This window comes from Medicago sativa, chromosome 5 (assembly GCF_051527215.1).
Source record: "Medicago sativa cultivar Bolivia chromosome 5, Bolivia_mono, whole genome shotgun sequence".
NCBI classification, from domain to species: Eukaryota; Viridiplantae; Streptophyta; class Magnoliopsida; order Fabales; family Fabaceae; genus Medicago; species Medicago sativa.
In genome coordinates this window covers 79,137,277-79,155,244 of record NC_140753.1, presented here as the reverse complement: position 1 = coordinate 79,155,244, position 17,968 = coordinate 79,137,277, and the positions used below count along the sequence as shown (strand labels likewise).

Genomic DNA, 17,968 nt, shown 5'->3' with positions numbered 1-17,968 from the left:
TATATAGTAATGATTTAAAAAAAAAAATAGTCGTATTATTTGTAAAATATTAATTTTTCAAATCCAACTATGCAGATTTTCATCAAAGAAAAACATTATGCAGTACGTTTGCTGCATTTCACTCTTCTGTAAATAAGTGAGCAGTCCCTCATGATAAATTTGCTAAATAAAGCATTTAATTTTTTCAGCAAACCACGCTAGCATATTTATTAGAATGAGAACACATCATTTAATTTACTTAGTATCTTCTACGGTAAAATTTCCTTTTGCATTTCCTGGCCACACCGATATTTCCAAACCTTCATCAACAAACTACTCGGAGAAGTGATGAACAATAGCTGAAGCGTGACATAGCGGGGAATTATTTAGTTTAGTTCTGTTTGGGGGGGTTATTCGGTTTTTGGGTTTGTTTTTGGTCTGTTTGTTAGCCGGTTGTATTTCCTATTGTTTTTTCTGTTTAGCACACCTTGTGCCGGGTTTGCTTAATACTATATATGCTGTTCGAAAAAAAAAAAAAAAAGTTCTCCTACTTTTGTTTTCTTGAAAATTGTGAAGGAAAAAAAATTGTGTGTGTGTCTATATATAGACTATTCTTATTAGGACAGTTTACAAGTGGCAATCACCGTATTCAATTTCTCTTTATATATATATATATATCAACAAACTAAATATAATTTTTTTTTATTTTTACATAAATATCTCAACAAATTCATCCAATTAACTATTCAAATCTTTTTCATAGTAATATATTTAGATACATCCAATCTACTATATATCAATATTTATGCATTCAATTTCTATCCCAATTTTTTTTTTTTTGAAGGATTTCTATCCAATTTTTTGTTTCTTTATTTTCTACAACTGTAACCAAAACAAATTTTGGAATAAATTTATATTATTTGATCAACGTATAAGTCTCTTTGGTTCGAAACCGGACACTCTACTTCACCCCAATTAAATGTGTGAGCTTCAACCATTGGTTAATAGAATAGAAAAATTCGATCAATTTATATAGTTCTTTGCTTAAAAAAATATATATATAGTTCCCCAATTCAAGCCTTCGCATTCGTTTAGGAGAAGAAAAAAACCATAAAGCTACACACACAACACTTCTTCTTCCCAATACCCCCTAATTATGTGCCCTAGATTTTCTCTACCCACCGCTTTCCCCAAAATTTATTCGATTAGGGTTTTTCTCCATGGATTCTGATGATATGCACGATGTCAACGATGTTGAATCCCTCGATGACGATTTCTACGGTGGTGAGACCGAAGATGACTACAGCTATGACTACGATGATGATGATGATGATGATGATGATGATGATGATGATGATGATGATGATGATGATGATGATGATGATGATGATGATGATGATGATGATGATGATGATGATGGTGATGATGATAATATTGATGCTGATAATGATTACTTTGATGATGGCGCTGATGATTCTGACATTGCTCCTGAGATAAATTTTGCCGTATTGAAAGAATCAGATATCCGGAAAAGGCAGGAGGATGATATCAGTAGGGTCGCAGCAGTTCTTTCCATACCACCAGTTGCTGCAAGCATCCTACTTCGTCATTATAATTGGAATGTCAGTAATGTTAATGAAGCTTGGTTTGCTGACGAAGATAGAGTCAGGAGAAAAGTTGGCTTGTTGGAGAAGCCAGTTTATGAGAATCCTAATGCTAAAAAGCTTACTTGCGGCATCTGTTTTGAAGTTTATCGTCCTTCTAAGATTCACACTGCTTCTTGCGGTCATCCATACTGTTTTTCATGCTGGGGAGGATATATTGGCACTTCAATTAACGATGGTCCGGGATGCTTGATGCTGAGATGTCCTGATCCCGCTTGTGGTGCTGCTGTTGATCAAGATATGATTAATCTTTTAGCATCTGCTAAAGATAAAGAGAAGTATGACCGTTACCTTATTAGATCTTACGTTGAAGACAATAAAAAGGTATGTCGTAGATATTCAACTTAGACATTGATAATGATAGTAAACGAATATATACTTTTATGTAGTGTGCAATCTGTGTATAATCTATACGAATAATTCTTTGTGTGTTGGTCGGTTGACATTTGCCCTAATTTATCACCTGGCTACACTTGGGTGAATTCCAAAATTGTGTGATGTGTGGTTCATTTGTATCACTTGTTGTTGTCCAACTCTCTTTTATTTTAGTCATTGCTATTTTGCATGGTTATAAGTTAATTTGTATCTTTGCCTCTATTTGCATGGATTCTGATTATACCCTCTTGTTGTTATACAATCCATAACGATCTTATTTCTTCTGATCTCTTTGTTTTGTTTAGACCAAGTGGTGTCCTGCTCCTGGTTGTGAACATGCAATTAATTTTTTTGCTGGTGGTGAAAATTATGATGTATCTTGCCTCTGTTCATATAGCTTTTGCTGGAATTGCACTGAAGATGCACACCGTCCAGTGGATTGTGGCACAGTGTCGAAGTGGATTTTGAAAAACAGTTCAGAATCCGAAAACACAAACTGGATACTTGCTAACTCAAAGCCGTGTCCCAAGTGTAAGAGACCGATTGAAAAAAACCTAGGGTGCATGCATATGACATGTACTCCACCTTGCAATTTTGAATTTTGCTGGCTATGCCTTGGTGCATGGTCAGACCATGGTAGCAGGACAGGCGGTTTCGACACTTGCAATCGTTATGAAGACTCTAAAAAAGAGGGGGTTTATGATGAAATTGAAAAAAGAAGAGAAATGGCAAAGAATTCATTGGAGAGGTACACACATTATTATGAGCGGTGGGCTAGCAACCAATCTTCAAGGCAAAAAGCTCTTGCTGATCTACACCAGATGCAAACGGTTCATATGGAGAAGCTTCGTGACACACAGTTCCAAGCTGAAGCAGAGCTTAAGTTCATAACCGAGGCTTGGTTCCAAATAGTTGAGTGCAGGCGGGTATTGAAGTGGACATATGCATATGGATACTATTTAGCAGAGCATGAGCATGCTAAAAAGCAGCTCTTTGAGTACTTGCAGGGTGAGGCAGAATCAAGTCTCGAGAGACTTCATCAATGCGCGGAAAAGGAACTCCAAGTATTCCTCAGTACTGAAGACCCGTCTAAAGAATTCAACGATTTTCACTCAAAACTAGCTGAATTCAACGATTTTCGCTCAAAACTAGCTGGATTGACCAGTGTGACTAAAAACTTCTTCAAGAATTTGGTTAGTGCATTAGAGAATGGTTTATGTGATGTGGATATTAATGGAGCTGCTACAAGCAAAGCAACGAGTTTAAAAAAATGTTGCAGGGAGCAGTAAGGGAAGAAGCGGAAGAGGAAAGGGGACAAATCGAGCTACAGTGTCCAGCAGAATAACTTATGATAATGAGTGGTCTTGTGAGCAATGTACCTATGCAAACGTCGGATCTGCCACTGCATGTGCGATTGCGATGTGCAATCAACAGCGTCAATGACCCACTACAAAAAAATGTCTTTTGTTCAAAGGCTTGTTAGATGATTAAGTTATTGGGCTATGTTATTGGGTATGTTAGTTTAGAGTCCATTAGGTTTTATTTATATTTTTTGTACCCTTTTGTGATGCTAAGCTATTAGTATTCTATGAAACCCTAGCTATCGTCGTTGTTTTGTTATTGTCTTTGAAACCTAGACTGTTAACATGGTATCAAGAGCTTTGTTTGATCCACCTTAAACTACGGTTCCGTTATTGAGTTCTCAAAAAATTTGGGGATGTATTTGCGTTGTTTCTTGAATGATTGGAAGTATTTTGCACCTCTCTTCATAGGGAGGGAGTTATTAATTTAATTTGGGACACGAGCTAAATTAGAAGTATCCTCCTCCAACAATAAAGAATGTTTTAATTGGACATATATAAAATAAACATTTAAATATAAGCATTAATTAGACTATAACCTAATAAATTTTGGATAAAACATATGTTTGATGTTTGATGTTTAATTTTTTATGTAAAAAACGTTACATATATCTTAGTACATTGTATTTATTTTTTTATAGTTGCTTTTATACTTGAGAAAATCAGCTTAAAAAATGGTTACGAATCTCACATAATTTATATTAACTATTATTCGTCAAACTACATGTTAGTGCTGTAAAGTTATTATTACTACGGGTCACTACACTTGTTTAATATGTAAAATCTCCAAACCATATAGGACAAATTTCTTTGGTTCAAGTTAGTTCAGTTTGATGAAAACAACTCTAGCTGCTATTTTGGATTATTCAATTACAACTGAAAATTACACATCTTGGTTAAAAAAACAGAATATTACACATCTACCAATAATGCACTTCAATCTTCATTAACTTTACAGCCTCATGCCTTAATACAATCCAACTCCTCTCAATGGAAATTGTACATGTATCTTAAAAGATGATGCAGATTTACTACTGCCAAAGTTTGAAAGAAACAATTTATAAACGAACAAAAATATATTTTTTTAAAGAAGCTAAATAGCCCACCTAAATTGGCACGAACAAAAATATATTTTTTTAAAGAAGCTAAATAGCCCACCTAAATTGGCACCGGAGAGAATCGATCCTGAGACCTTGCGGAGGAGCACACTCCCAAGACCCAAGCCAATACCACCAGGCCAACCCAAGTGGGTTAACAAAAATATATTTTAATTATCGGTGATTACAATATAAGTATTATACGAAGTATATATATATATGTCACAAGTACATACTGCAGAGAAGTGCTTCTTCAAAACATACTGCAGAGAAGTGTATAAATTGAGTTGTGTTATTCAAAAAAAAAAAAATTGAGTTGTGAAGGAAACAAAACACCCAAACACCACAGACACAAGAAATGTGTTTGTTCGAACTTTGGTTGGATTCATGCACAACCTAATGAAAGGAATGGTTTGAAAGAGTGTTTGAACCAATTAGGCCATAATGAAATTCAAACAGAGATATCTTTCTCATTAGATTATTAAGGTTTAAAAATATAAGATATTGGTACTTATAATGCTAGAGGCCATTCAATAAAATCAAAAGATCATTCTTACGAATGAAAGAAAAATCAGGTAAGGTAACATAAAGAACGAGAGTAAACCTTCAAAATAAGCTAGAAATTTCCAGATAATAATTATGATATTAATAATTGACAAACCACTTTCGGTACATGGTAAAATCCTGATAACAACAATCACCTCTTGGGCGAAAATAAGAAGAAAAAAATTAAATACTTTTTCTTTCCAATGGAAGAAAGTTTTCTTTATGAATCATTATCGTACAAGCAAATTCATATGTATTAACACCAAGTCATTTGAGTATTTAAATCGAACCAAGTATGTTCTCCGTAAACATGTTCACCGTCTTTTTTTGCGACCAACATCTCACCCTTCTTTCCCGCTCCGATAAGATACTCGATCCAAGGTAAGGGCCCTACAGTGAAGATCTTAGTCCATGATTCTTTTACACCGAGTTCGCCTAAAATTGAAATGTGAAATTTATCTGTCTCTTTGTAATATAAGATCAAAGCAACATAACCATTTAATAACACCAAGCAATTACACAAAATATCGAAAATACCATCCATGTATGAAGGTGTGGGTGTTGTTAGGAAAACCTCATTGCCCCAGTCAAACGACAACAAATATGCTTCATTATTTGTTTCCCTCCTCTTACACATCCAATGAGAAAGTCCATCCATGTACAATTGTTTATAATCCATAGCCTCCTGATCCATATCAACATCAAGTTTTTTCCAAGAGTTACTTCTTAGACTATATATCTCCCATATTTTAGAGTCGAAAGATATATCTTCCCAGGGAAGCACATCGGGATCACAATCTATCTTTTGAGAAAATCTTAAATGGCGTAACACTTTATAGTCATCTTTGACACGGTCATAACCAAAAGCTTTATGATCAACCCAAACTTGCCAGTGAGGTCCAGATTTTAAAGGGATGGGGGAATGAGCTTAAATTCCTTAGTAGTTTGATTCCATAATATAATATCCATCTCACCAGAAACGGAATATAACTCAAATGTTTTTTCCCAATAATAACCATCCCAAGGTTCATGAATAGTTTTATGTAGTAGGAGAGATGTATCATTATAATAAGATTGATCTTTTGTTAAGAAACTGTTGCCATAAGCACTAACGAAATTAGGGTTATCAAACAAGAGAGGCCATGAGTTGCACACACATTCAAATCGTTTAAATGATTTAATAGGTAATTTTGAGAGAATAGAGAAAGCAATATCATCATGTATATATTGACTCTTAATTACCTTTGCAGTCTCATTTGTCGAAACCACGGCAACGAATCTTTCCATCATGATTTCACGAATATTGCAGGCTGCAATTTGAATTTCAAGCAGCAACCAACCAAGCGGATATGAGATTGATGATCAAGCCAATGGAAACCCGAGGAGACGTAAAAGTATCGTTGCAGCAATTGAGGATGAGTTTATTAAATGAAAAATAATATTGTTACAAAACTATTTTTTTTCTTTTTGTTACAAAACTATTGGAACAAGAATTTATCTATACTATATATAAAGAAAACTACCCTTAATTTTAAATAAAATAACACACATAACAAATAGATAGGAATAAATTTAATTTAAATATTAAAACAAATGTAACAAACTTGAGCAAAAAATAATGTTAAAGATTGGACTTTAAATCCTCAAAAAAAAAAAAAGATTAGTAACAAACGTGAGCAAAAAATAATGTTAAAGATTGAACTTTAAATCTTCTGAAGAAAAAAAAAAAGATTAGTAACAAATTTGAGCAAAAAATAATGTTAAAGATTGAACTTTAAATCCTCTAAAAAAATATTAGTAACAAACATGAGCGAAAAATAATGTTAAAGATTGGACTTTAAATCCTTTAAAAAAAAGATTACGACTCAAAATATTTTAGAAAAGATTTGTTAGCACTATATTAAACGTTAGCACTATATTAAATATTAAATATTAATAAGTAGAGTTCTCACAGTTCATAGTTTATTTCCGCATTGTTTAGTTTTTCTCAACCTCTCTCAGCCCTTTGCATCAGAATTCATAATTATCATGTAAGTTTTTTTCTTTTTTTTTCATGTTTCAACTAATCAAAGTCGATTAATTTTATGGATTATTTGACTTTGCTGGTTTATAAGTGATTATGATTCGAATTGTTTACGATTAATTTATGGATTGCTGGTTTATAATTGCTGATACAAACTAGGGTTAATTAAGTAAATGGTCGCTGTAAATATTCAAAATTTCATTTTTAGTCCCTACAAAATAAAATTGCACTATTTAGTCCCTGAAAATTTTGCGTCATCATTTTTAGTCCCTGTAAAAAAATTCATCAGCATTTTTAGTACCTATAAAAAATTTCCGTCAACACTTTTGGTCCCTGAAATTCTAAAGGAAAATGTCACAGGGACTAAAAAGTGTGATTTTATTTTGTAGGGACTAAAAACAAAATTGTGGATATTTATAGGGACCATTTACTTAATTAACTCTACAAATTATGCTAGCGTGGCTTTCTTTTTATATAAAGAGAACCATGGTTTTTTTAATTATTAAATAAATCATTATTTGTTTAATAAATGCAATATAGCTTCCACTAGGTACGTAACGTCGGTGTCGATGATGACATTGAACCCTCTATCACTCAACTACTTTATGCTTTCTATGTGATCTTTGTTTCCCCTTTCAAGTTTTTTTGTAGTTAGTTTAGTCAACAATGGTTGTCCTCTTCACATGCTAGTTGTGACACTCCACCATTGATAAGGACCTTCGATATTTTCAAATGGCCTTCCCTCACTGCTGTTGTATCATAGCCCCGGAACAATCTCACATTTACATTTGCTCCACATTCGATTTAATTTTAACACTTAAATTTGTTTTGGCGACATATCAATAATTTCCATAATATTTAAAAATTTAAAAATTTTAATCAAAATTATACAAACATAATAAAATAATCACATGCGTTAGCGCAGTAGAAAGAGCGGACAGACAGGCACGATAGTGCCCGTCTTTCCGCTAGTATATATAATTTTAGACATATTTTAAATTAGTTTTGGCGGATAAAAATGTAGAGTTTAAAAACTCTTTTTAAAAGTTTAGTAAATCACATACGGGCATCATATTTTCTTTATAATCCCCTACAAGAAAATATTTTCTTTATAGTATAAAACCTCACATTAAAATTAAATCAAAATCAAACTAAACATTTTAAATTTCTAAAATTGTTTGAAATAGTTTTATGAAATATAGTGGTGAAGCTAGCAAACAATATACGTGAGGGGCGCAATATACTAGAAATATATATAATGTCTATATAACGAACAATAAACAAAAATATGTTTTGTCCCGTAAATGTAACTCAGTTGGTAGCTACCAGAAATAATTTGTGCAGGGATCGGGGTTCGAACCCCGATTCCCCACACATAATGTGTGTGACTCTAGCACTAGGCTACTTGAAAAAAATATATATGTTTTTTTCAAGGAATAAACAAAAATATGTTAAACAAAGTTATGTTATTTTCTTCAAATTTTTGGGCCAAATACATCTATTATCTCGATCAATTTTTGCTTTTTGTTACATAATTTCTATTATCCAATCTTGTTAGGAGTTAGTATTCTCTCCATATATGACTTTTTACAATATTTTTATTTAGTGATATAAATACACACAAATGTTTGAAAAAAGAAAAAAATAATTAATGATAATGGGGCTCACTTAGTGGTAGGACCCATAACTCTCTCTTTTTTTTTTATATCTCTTTTTAAATTGCATCCTCCACTTATCCCACCCATCAACCTTCTTCCAATCATAAAATTTGAAAAAATTGTCTATTTTGGATGTTTATATGTTTTCCGCGCGCTTGGGAGCAACTTTTGGCTTTAAAGCTCTAACAAACTTTTACGGTTTATTAAGTTGATCATAAAACTTCTTTTTGATTTGATGCAAGGTTCACATTAAACCTGCTAATCATAAAGATCCAAAGTGATTAAGAGGAAATAAAAGGCTCATTTAATATGAATAAACGTTCTAATCACAAAGGGTGAAAGTGATTCAAAGTATATTGATCACATGCTTGTCAAGATTACATTTACAGCCATTGTGTAAAACTTTGAAACATCTACAACCAGAAGTTTGTTAAAATATAAACACTAGTCACTACTCACTAAGAATACAAGAATTAATAGACTTGTTAAAAAACATATATGTCATGTCCATTAAGTGTTGTCTGACTCGGATCGAATCGTCACGGCATTCCTTAACATAATCAAAAGAAGACAATTTTTGGAACACACTTCAATTGAACTCACAAACTCTATTGAATACACTTCTGAGATTTCTTGTCGAAGAAGAAAGAAACACACTTCAAAAATTGAAGAGAATGAATTGTGGAAATTGAGAGAGTACACTTTATTCACTTCTCACACACATACTTATCTACACAAAATATGATGTTTCAATACAACACTGTGAAAAACATGAATTATACATTTATCTCAACAACAATGACATTGATATATAGCATTGAGAGTTGATATATAGAATACCATACTATAGGCAAAGATGATATGGGGTAAAATAATTGAAAATACAATTTAACTTTTGAAATCCAAAAATCAAGTTCTAATAAAGTTGGACATTAATCTCATAAATAAAATTATCTATTTACCTGACAGATGATTATTTTGAATACCAGGTAGGTAAAACAATTTGCGATTAGCGAAATTCATGATTTGGGGGGGGTTGCTCGAGGAAAACAATTTGCAATTAGCGAAATTAATGATTTTGCAAGGAATTAAGTTTGAAAAATGATGAATAAATGAGAAGTTTTGGTTGCTTGAAGGGACTAGTGTAGTTCCTGTCTTACTGACGAGCTTCAAGGTTAATTCGAAGTCATCGCATGTATTAAAATCTAATTCACCCTGACTTCAAAATGAAATGGCAATGATGTGCTGTGGATGATATGATCAGTATATTGTCGAACATTTATATCTTTTGACTGATCATAATCATAAACATTTAATCCTGAATTTAGCAGAACCATATAACCAACTAGAGCTGTTTACTAGGTGGTGTTTTCTTCAGCTGTTGAGTACCGACTCATCTCTACCCTTCTGTAGAAGGTATGATGGGAAGAAGAGGGAGGACACCTACCGTTGTTTATGTAAGGTCTGGTCTAATAGCAATCATAATATCACTCCTTTTGGTGGCTATCAAATCAGAAGGGACAAACCAAATAAGATTCCGTTGTTTATGGTAACTCTTTTTTATCAATATATTACAAGTTTCCTTTGGAGTTTAAATTTCTTTTACCTTTTTAATCAAGAACTCTGAAGATAACAGTGAATGTACTTGAGTTACTCTGTTTAATTTGCTTGTGAATTTTGTCAAAGACGTGCACAAATTCAGCGTTCTATAAAATCTGTCAAGACACCAAGTATTACAAACAGCTCAATTACTCTGTTGAAAATTTCATCCACTTCATCCTGGCGACGCCTCTTGCATTCCATCCAAAGAAAACAAACTTCTCAGATACTTTGTCAAAAGGCAAAATATTCCACAACATTTGAGACTGCTCGACTGCCATTTCATGATCCTCTTCGATTCTAATGTATGACGAAAATCCCTAAACTTGATTATATTTACATAATACCTTCACCTTTGATCATATGTTAAATTATGTTTTACAAAATTGTTCTTACGAAACACTTCCTAGCAATAACCCCTTTGCACCACTTGGCTCAGCCTCCCAAAAAATGACTAAGACATATTTGGTGACGTTTGTTCTCTGCCTAAGAATTAAGTAATGAAACCTGTTCCATTATTTCCCTCTATCCAACCATTTACAGCCTAAATGAACTGTGTGAAACAGTTTATAGCACAAAAGTCTCAGAGTATCCCCGTTCATTTGCGTTCTTCATTCTGATTCTGTATATTGAATTTTCAACCTCATTCTTGTATTGGAGCCAATAATGGACTATGTTAATTGCGCCTGATTTCAAACTGTTGTAATGAGTGGAAAAGTAGACGCTAATATTGGTATTAATGAAGTTGTAATAGTTATTATAGTAAGAAGAAAATAAAGCAGTGTCAAGTAGAAAACGATGGAAGTATTATCGGCAAACGTTGGGAAATGCTATTATTAAAAACCATTGAGCAATGCAGAACAGGAAGACAACAGTGTCACACACTGCAAGATATGAATAATGAAACATAAACAGAACATTTCATCATTTGTTAGAGGCACATGCATATTTTCTTTATACATCAGAGTAATTATTATTGTATTTATGGTAAGCAAACTTCATCTTACCACATTTCTCAAAGTAAATATATAAGATCCGAAAATGTTACCAGCAAAATAGAACTAGAATTTTGATATTAAGATAACAGACCATAGTGAATATTGCAACACAAATGTTTTGAAAGCTTCTTCTTTCCTGCAACATGCTCCAAAACCTGCACAATTTACATTGAACTCGCACAACCAAATGTCAATCAAATTCAAACCACAACTAAAAAAAAAACAGAAATTCAATCAAGACAAATCGAACGAGAACTCGTATCATCTCCCTTTAGTCTGTAACCGAGGATGAGTTAGTAAACCAGTCTTCATAACATACCAAAAACTTGCATAAGGAGAGAACTTGAGCTTGCAGAATATGGTTGCTTTGTGATTATAGATGCAAGAGAAACTTCACAGTCAGCAAAAATAGAATAGAGTCCTTGTTGCACACATTGCTACTCCCTCCGTTTCAAAATACATGTCCAAGTCACCCACTTCACATATGCCAATGTACAATTTTGACCGTTAATATCTTTAATTATCTAAAGTAAAAAATTATAAAAATTAAATATTTTGAAAATATTTGTCGAGACAAATCAAACAACATCTTACATGCTAATATTTGTATTTATACATTAGTTAAAAAGTATGGTCAAAGTAAGTCAAGTGAATAGTGCACATTGCAAAAATTAGACATGTATTTTGAAACGGAGGGAGTAATTTTTATCAAATAAAATAATTAAAGGAAGGATAAATTAATTTACTTTAGAAATAGAGTCAATGCAGTAACTACTCGAACCAACAACAATAATGTTATTGTTGGAACATGTGTGGAAATTGAGTAAAAAAAGACTAAACACAAATTCTCATGTCGGGTAGAACTAGTGTTGTGTGAATTGAAAAAAGTGGAAGTCTCACATCGGATGGAACACACACATTAGTAGTGTTTATATAGTGGGGGTGTACCTCGAATTAATGGGGGGTACATAAGCACTAGAGAAAAAATATATATTGATATATATTTTATTATTTGGAAATGATAAATTAAATAATTAATTTAATCATTATTAGAAAGTGCTTTCTTAGTCCCCAAGTTTTGCTAAAATATTTTGGTACATAATATGATATATTTTTTGTACTAAATTTAATATATTTTAGTACTCAATTAAGATATTTTTGTACTAGATCTAATATGTGAATTACTTAATCGCAAAGTAATATGTTACTTGTTCCCAAAGTTTCTCATATTACTTGTTCCCAAAGTTTCTCACTTATTAGTTGTGAATTTTCTCTATAAATAGAGAGCTCACACAGTGCATTCCAGACACCGAAAAGAATTTCATTGAGTTGTCGGGAATTCTTTTCTTCTCTTCTCCCTCCGACTTGTGTTAACAAGTTTCTTCTGCTTCTACTCCTTTCTGTCCCTTTCGATTTCAATTAGAGCGGTTACGTACCGTATCGAGTGGCTTCGATCAATCGATCATAGTGCCTTTTTCGGTTTAATGTCCCTTCGGAATTAAGAGTGGTCTTAAGTTCATAGTCCCTTTCGATAATATAAGTCCCTTCGGAATAAAGAGTACTATTAAGATCATAGTCCCTTTCGTAATAATAATGTCCCGTCGGAATTATGAATAATCTTAACAGTATATAAATTATTTAAATATTTTTCTATTTGAGGAGAAATGGTGGTATCACCATATTTTGAGTGGTCGTAGTACCATATTGAAAGTTTGGAGAACTTAAAAGTTAGAATGGTGGAAACACCATATTTGAGTGGTCTTAGCACCATATAGAATGGTAATAATACCATATTAAATTGGTTTCAGTATTAATGAGTGGTCTTAGTACCATATTTGAAGGTGTAATTCTCGAACGGTTTTCTACGGTGCAGTAGTTAACCGCACAGTTGTAGCTGGGCTTGTTTTATCCTGGAGGCGGCGTGGTTGATAGTCTACCTTGCACAATTTTGGGTAGTGCCACGAAACGTCTTAAAGAGAGCGACCTGGTCGTGACTCAACCTAGTAACAACTTCGGTATAAAATAGAATTTGGAAATCCAAATACAATAATTTGGAAATCCAAAAACAACAATTTTAAGACGTTTTGGTACTGCTATGTCTACCGAAGAAGTTACTTATTGAGGTTAAGTTGTCCCTAAATACATTAAGGATAAATCTGGCTATATAGAATTACATCTTTCGACTAGCATCACTAATATGCTAAAGATTAGTAATATTAGTTATTTGTTGGAACATACATCAATATTAGATTGAAGCTTGCATTGACTTCGGGAGCAGGCATAGCTTAGCACGTTCACACGTACGTTTCTTATTGGAGCAATCAACGTGAGCTTTGCTTGCAGCTTTTTTGTTTGAAAATTAATAAACAAAAAGGTATCTAAGACTAAGAGATGATCAAACATACCAGGTTGATCAAATCATGACTAGCGGATGTTACCCAAAAACAAAAGGAAAGCCTCTTCACTTATGACTGCTATAAATGTCATCGCGTATGTTTTGACATAGTTGAATCATTCTCTAGCACTTGATGTATGCTCCAAGAATAAGAAAGAATCTGAATTTCAGATTTCTATTGAATAAGACTGAGTTGACTCAGACTTAAAGAGAGACTTGTGTGTTATGCACTCTTGGTGGAAAAAGATGGCATGTTCAAAATTAAAATTCTCCTTCTATTTTATTAGTTGTGTGATTTTAATATTTGACTCATGAACAAGCGTTTAATTTTAAACTTGAGTAACTTTGACTTAATTCCAACGTTATAATTAGACAATTTTATTTATTGCAGTCAAGATATATGAACCAAAAGTTCATATAAATCAGAATTTAGAGAATATGAATCTCTAAATATAATAAATTATGATATGTGTGAATTTGATGACACATAAACTAGAAATGATAAAAATAATATTTTATCATATTTATTGATGACTGCAAATTTTGAAAAATAAAATTGATATGCTTGATATGTTCAATTTCTTTAACGAAAATTGAAATTTATATAGTACCCAAGTCTAAGAACAAAAATTCTAATTAAGAAATTTTTGAAGAAAAGACAATCCAACGTGTCTTATTTTTGAACTTGGGATTGTCCGGACTATATTTGGCTTCAGGACCCCAAGAGAGTTAAACTCACTAGTAGAGCCTATGAATATGTATTCATTAGGTATGGTATAAATAACGAAGCATATAGGTTTTAGGACCTAAATGTTAAAGTGATCATAGAATTAAAAGATGCTAATTTCTATGAAGTAAGTACCCCTGTAAATTAAAGAATAGTGGGGGCACTAGTGGGGGTAAACTAAATTCCTTTTTTAAAAATTAAGAACTAGTGGGGGCACTATATCTAATCACATTCATGTAATTAGAAATAGTTATGAAAACATCATATGAGATGTTATAGAACCTCAAGGAGGTAAGAAAGCTAAAATTGCTAAAGAGTATGAACTTGGTTTATACATTGGAAGAAGATTCATTAAGCCTTAAAGAAGTCATATCCTCATTGGATGCTGAATTATGGCAAAAAGCAATAAACGATGAAATGAATTTTCTAGAGTCTAACAAAACATGACACTTGGTTGACTTGTCTCATAGTTGCAAAATCAATCGGTTTGTATTTGGATTTTGGAAAAAGGAACTAAAACCTGATGGAATGGTTGATGAATACAAGGCTTTCCTTGTAGTCAAAGGTTTTAGACAGAGAAAAATATAGACTTCTTCGACATTCATTCACCAATCACGAAAATCATATCCATAAGAGTACTAGTCCCTTTAGCCGCCGTTCATAACTCGATAGTACTCCAAATGGATGTGAAAGTTGCCTTTTTTTATGGTGAACTAGAAGAAGAAATCTATATGAAACAACCTGAAAGTTTTGCGATTCATGGACAAGAAAACAAAGTCTGTAAGTTAGATAATTCTTTGTATGGTCTAAAATAAATTCTTAAGGAATGACATGAAAAATTTGACATTCTAATGTTATCAAATGAGTATAAAGTGAATGAAAGTGACAAATAATATTTGCACGATCATATGTCTCTATGAAGACAACTTGCTCATATTTGGTTTAAAGATTCATGTTATGAATTATGTGAAATCATTGTTTATCAATAACATTGATAAGAAAGACCTAGACAAAATTGAAGTAATTCTTGGTTTCAAGATTACTAGATCAGAAAAGAGAACTTTTTTGATAAATCTCACAAAGTTGAGAAGTTCTTAAGGAAATATTATTATTTCACCGTAAACTTGCAATCATATATTATGATCAAGTGTAAGAACACTTGAGATGGAGTTAGAAAAACTGATGCGAGCATCATTGGCAATACTTAGGTATGTCACTGAATGTATTAGACCCGACATTGCCGATGTCGTAAACCTCTTGTGCAAGTTTACTAGTAGACGGATGAGAAGCATTGCCATGCTATAGAAAGAGACATGAGGTGCCTTAAGAAGACTATGACTCTAGAATTACTTCATGAGGAGTAACCTATTGTACTTAAATGGTACAAGATATAAAATAGAACATCTTTCAGATGAATATTTAGCGACTAGTGTTTGCATATTGAGCATCACTAGAGGAGTTATTTGTTGAAACAAATGATATTGACTCAGTCCACTATGGAATGAATCTGAGATGAGAACACTAGAGAAAACTAGTGAAGAAGCAAGTCGATAAGATACTTGCTAGTTGAAATCCCTTAGTGGATAAAACCGTTTCCAGAAGTGTTAATTTATTGTGATAGTCTGCAGCTATTACAAAGTTGAGAATCGTTACCACAATGGTAAGAGGCGATTATTAAGGCACGAACACATAGAGAAATAGAGAGCTAGCTACTCTCAAAAGGAACGGTTACAGTAGATCATGTACGTATTGATAAAGAATTAGTTAATCCTTTGACGAAAGGAATTACTAAAAAGAAAGTCCTAAACACATCCAATAGGATGGGACTAATGCCCAAAGGTCACAAGTGATGGTAACCCGACCTACATGACTGGAGATCCCAAGAAATAGGTTCAATGGGTAATAACAAGTCACAAGTGATAGAACATGCTATGTTAAAGGTAAGAAAGCATGATTCCTGCAGTGATAGAAGGATGAGATAATAGAAACTCTTAATGAGATCTATACTCTATTTGGAGTGGATTACATAGCTACAGGAGTACTCTTGATAGACTCACCTATACGAATGTGGAACTAAGGGCCGGTTCCTATGGAATTCGGGGCAGAATACCTAGAGCGTTCGTTGAAACCGGGATACACGTGCAAGGCCATAAACGCACGGGCTTTTAGAATACACCTTATGAAAAGGTTTGTGTGTGGGTTCTATGTCTGAGATAGAGTTCAATGCTGTAAGCAACTCTTGTTAATCGGAATTTTACTCGCTATGCAGAGGTTCAAGTTGTAGGCGACACCTTTGTTTACTAGCAAATCTTATGGAGACGTTTTTGACGTTATTTCTGAAACCATTTTTTAAATTCAAGTGGGGGATTGTTGGAACATGTGTGGAAATTGAGTAAAAAAAGACTAAACACAAATTCCCATGTCGGGTAGAACTAGTGTTGTGTGAATTGAAAAAAGTGGAAGTCCCACATCGGATGGAACACACACATTAGTAGTGTTTATATAGTGGGGGTGTACCTCGAATTAATGGGGGGTACATAAGCACTAGAGAAAAAATATATATTGATATATATTTTATTATTTGGAAATGATAAATTAAATAATTAATTTAATCATTATTAGAAAGTGCTTTCTTAGTCCCCAAGTTTTGCTAAAATATTTTGGTACATAATATGATATATTTTTTGTACTAAATTTAATATATTTTAGTACTCAATTAAGATATTTTTCTACTAGATCTAATATGTGAATTACTTAATCGCAAAGTAATATGTTACTTGTTCCCAAAGTTTCTCATATTACTTGTTCCCAAAGTTTCTCACTTATTAGTTGTGAATTTTCTCTATAAATAGAGAGCTCACACAGTGCATTCCAGACACCGAAAAGAATTTCATTGAGTTGTCGGGAATTCTTTTCTTCTCTTCTCCCTCCGACTTGTGTTAACAAGTTTCTTCTGCTTCTACTCCTTTCTGTCCCTTTCGATTTTAAATAGAGCGGTTACGTACCGTATCGAGTGGCTTCGATCAATCGATTGAACCATATTTTAAGAGTGTTCTTAAGACCATAGTCCCTTTTTCGGTTTAATGTCCCTTCGGAATTAAGAGTGGTCTTAAGTTCATAGTCCCTTTCGATAATATAAGTCCCTTCGGAATAAAGAGTACTATTAAGATCATAGTCCCTTTCGTAATAATAATGTCCCGTCGGAATTATGAATAATCTTAACAGTATATAAATTATTTAAATATTTTTCTATTTGAGGAGAAATGGTGGTATCACCATATTTTGAGTGGTCGTAGTACCATATTGAAAGTTTGGAGAACTTAAAAGTTAGAATGGTGGAAACACCATATTTGAGTGGTCTTAGCACCATATAGAATGGTAATAATACCATATTAAATTGGTTTCAGTATTAATGAGTGGTCTTAGTACCATATTTGAAGGTGTAATTCTCGAACGGTTTTCTACGGTGCAGTAGTTAACCGCACAGTTGTAGTTTGGCTTGTTTTATCCTGGAGGCGGCGTGGTTGATAGTCTACCTTGCACAAT

The 17,968-nt window shown here is 33.0% G+C and overlaps 1 long non-coding RNA gene and 1 pseudogene across 3 annotated transcripts; one reads left to right on the top strand and one right to left on the bottom strand.

Annotated features, from left to right (window-relative positions):
- Positions 1-1,083: 1,083 nt before the first annotated feature.
- Positions 1,084-3,737, top strand: LOC146925452 (putative E3 ubiquitin-protein ligase ARI7; annotated as a pseudogene). Its single transcript, XR_015010505.1, has 2 exons — positions 1,084-1,967; positions 2,324-3,737. The product of XR_015010505.1 is annotated as a putative E3 ubiquitin-protein ligase ARI7 (transcript).
- A 1,476-nt stretch (positions 3,738-5,213) lies between these two features.
- Positions 5,214-6,479, bottom strand: LOC146925451 (uncharacterized). 2 transcript variants are annotated; one of them, XR_015010506.1, is made up of 2 exons: positions 6,265-6,479; positions 5,214-5,457 (listed from the first exon to the last, which is right to left on the bottom strand). It is a non-coding gene; the product is annotated as an uncharacterized LOC146925451 (long non-coding RNA). The 2 variants fall into 2 exon arrangements; XR_015010507.1 differs by lacking the exon at positions 6,265-6,479 and adding an exon at positions 5,560-5,986.
- Positions 6,480-17,968: the final 11,489 nt, after the last annotated feature.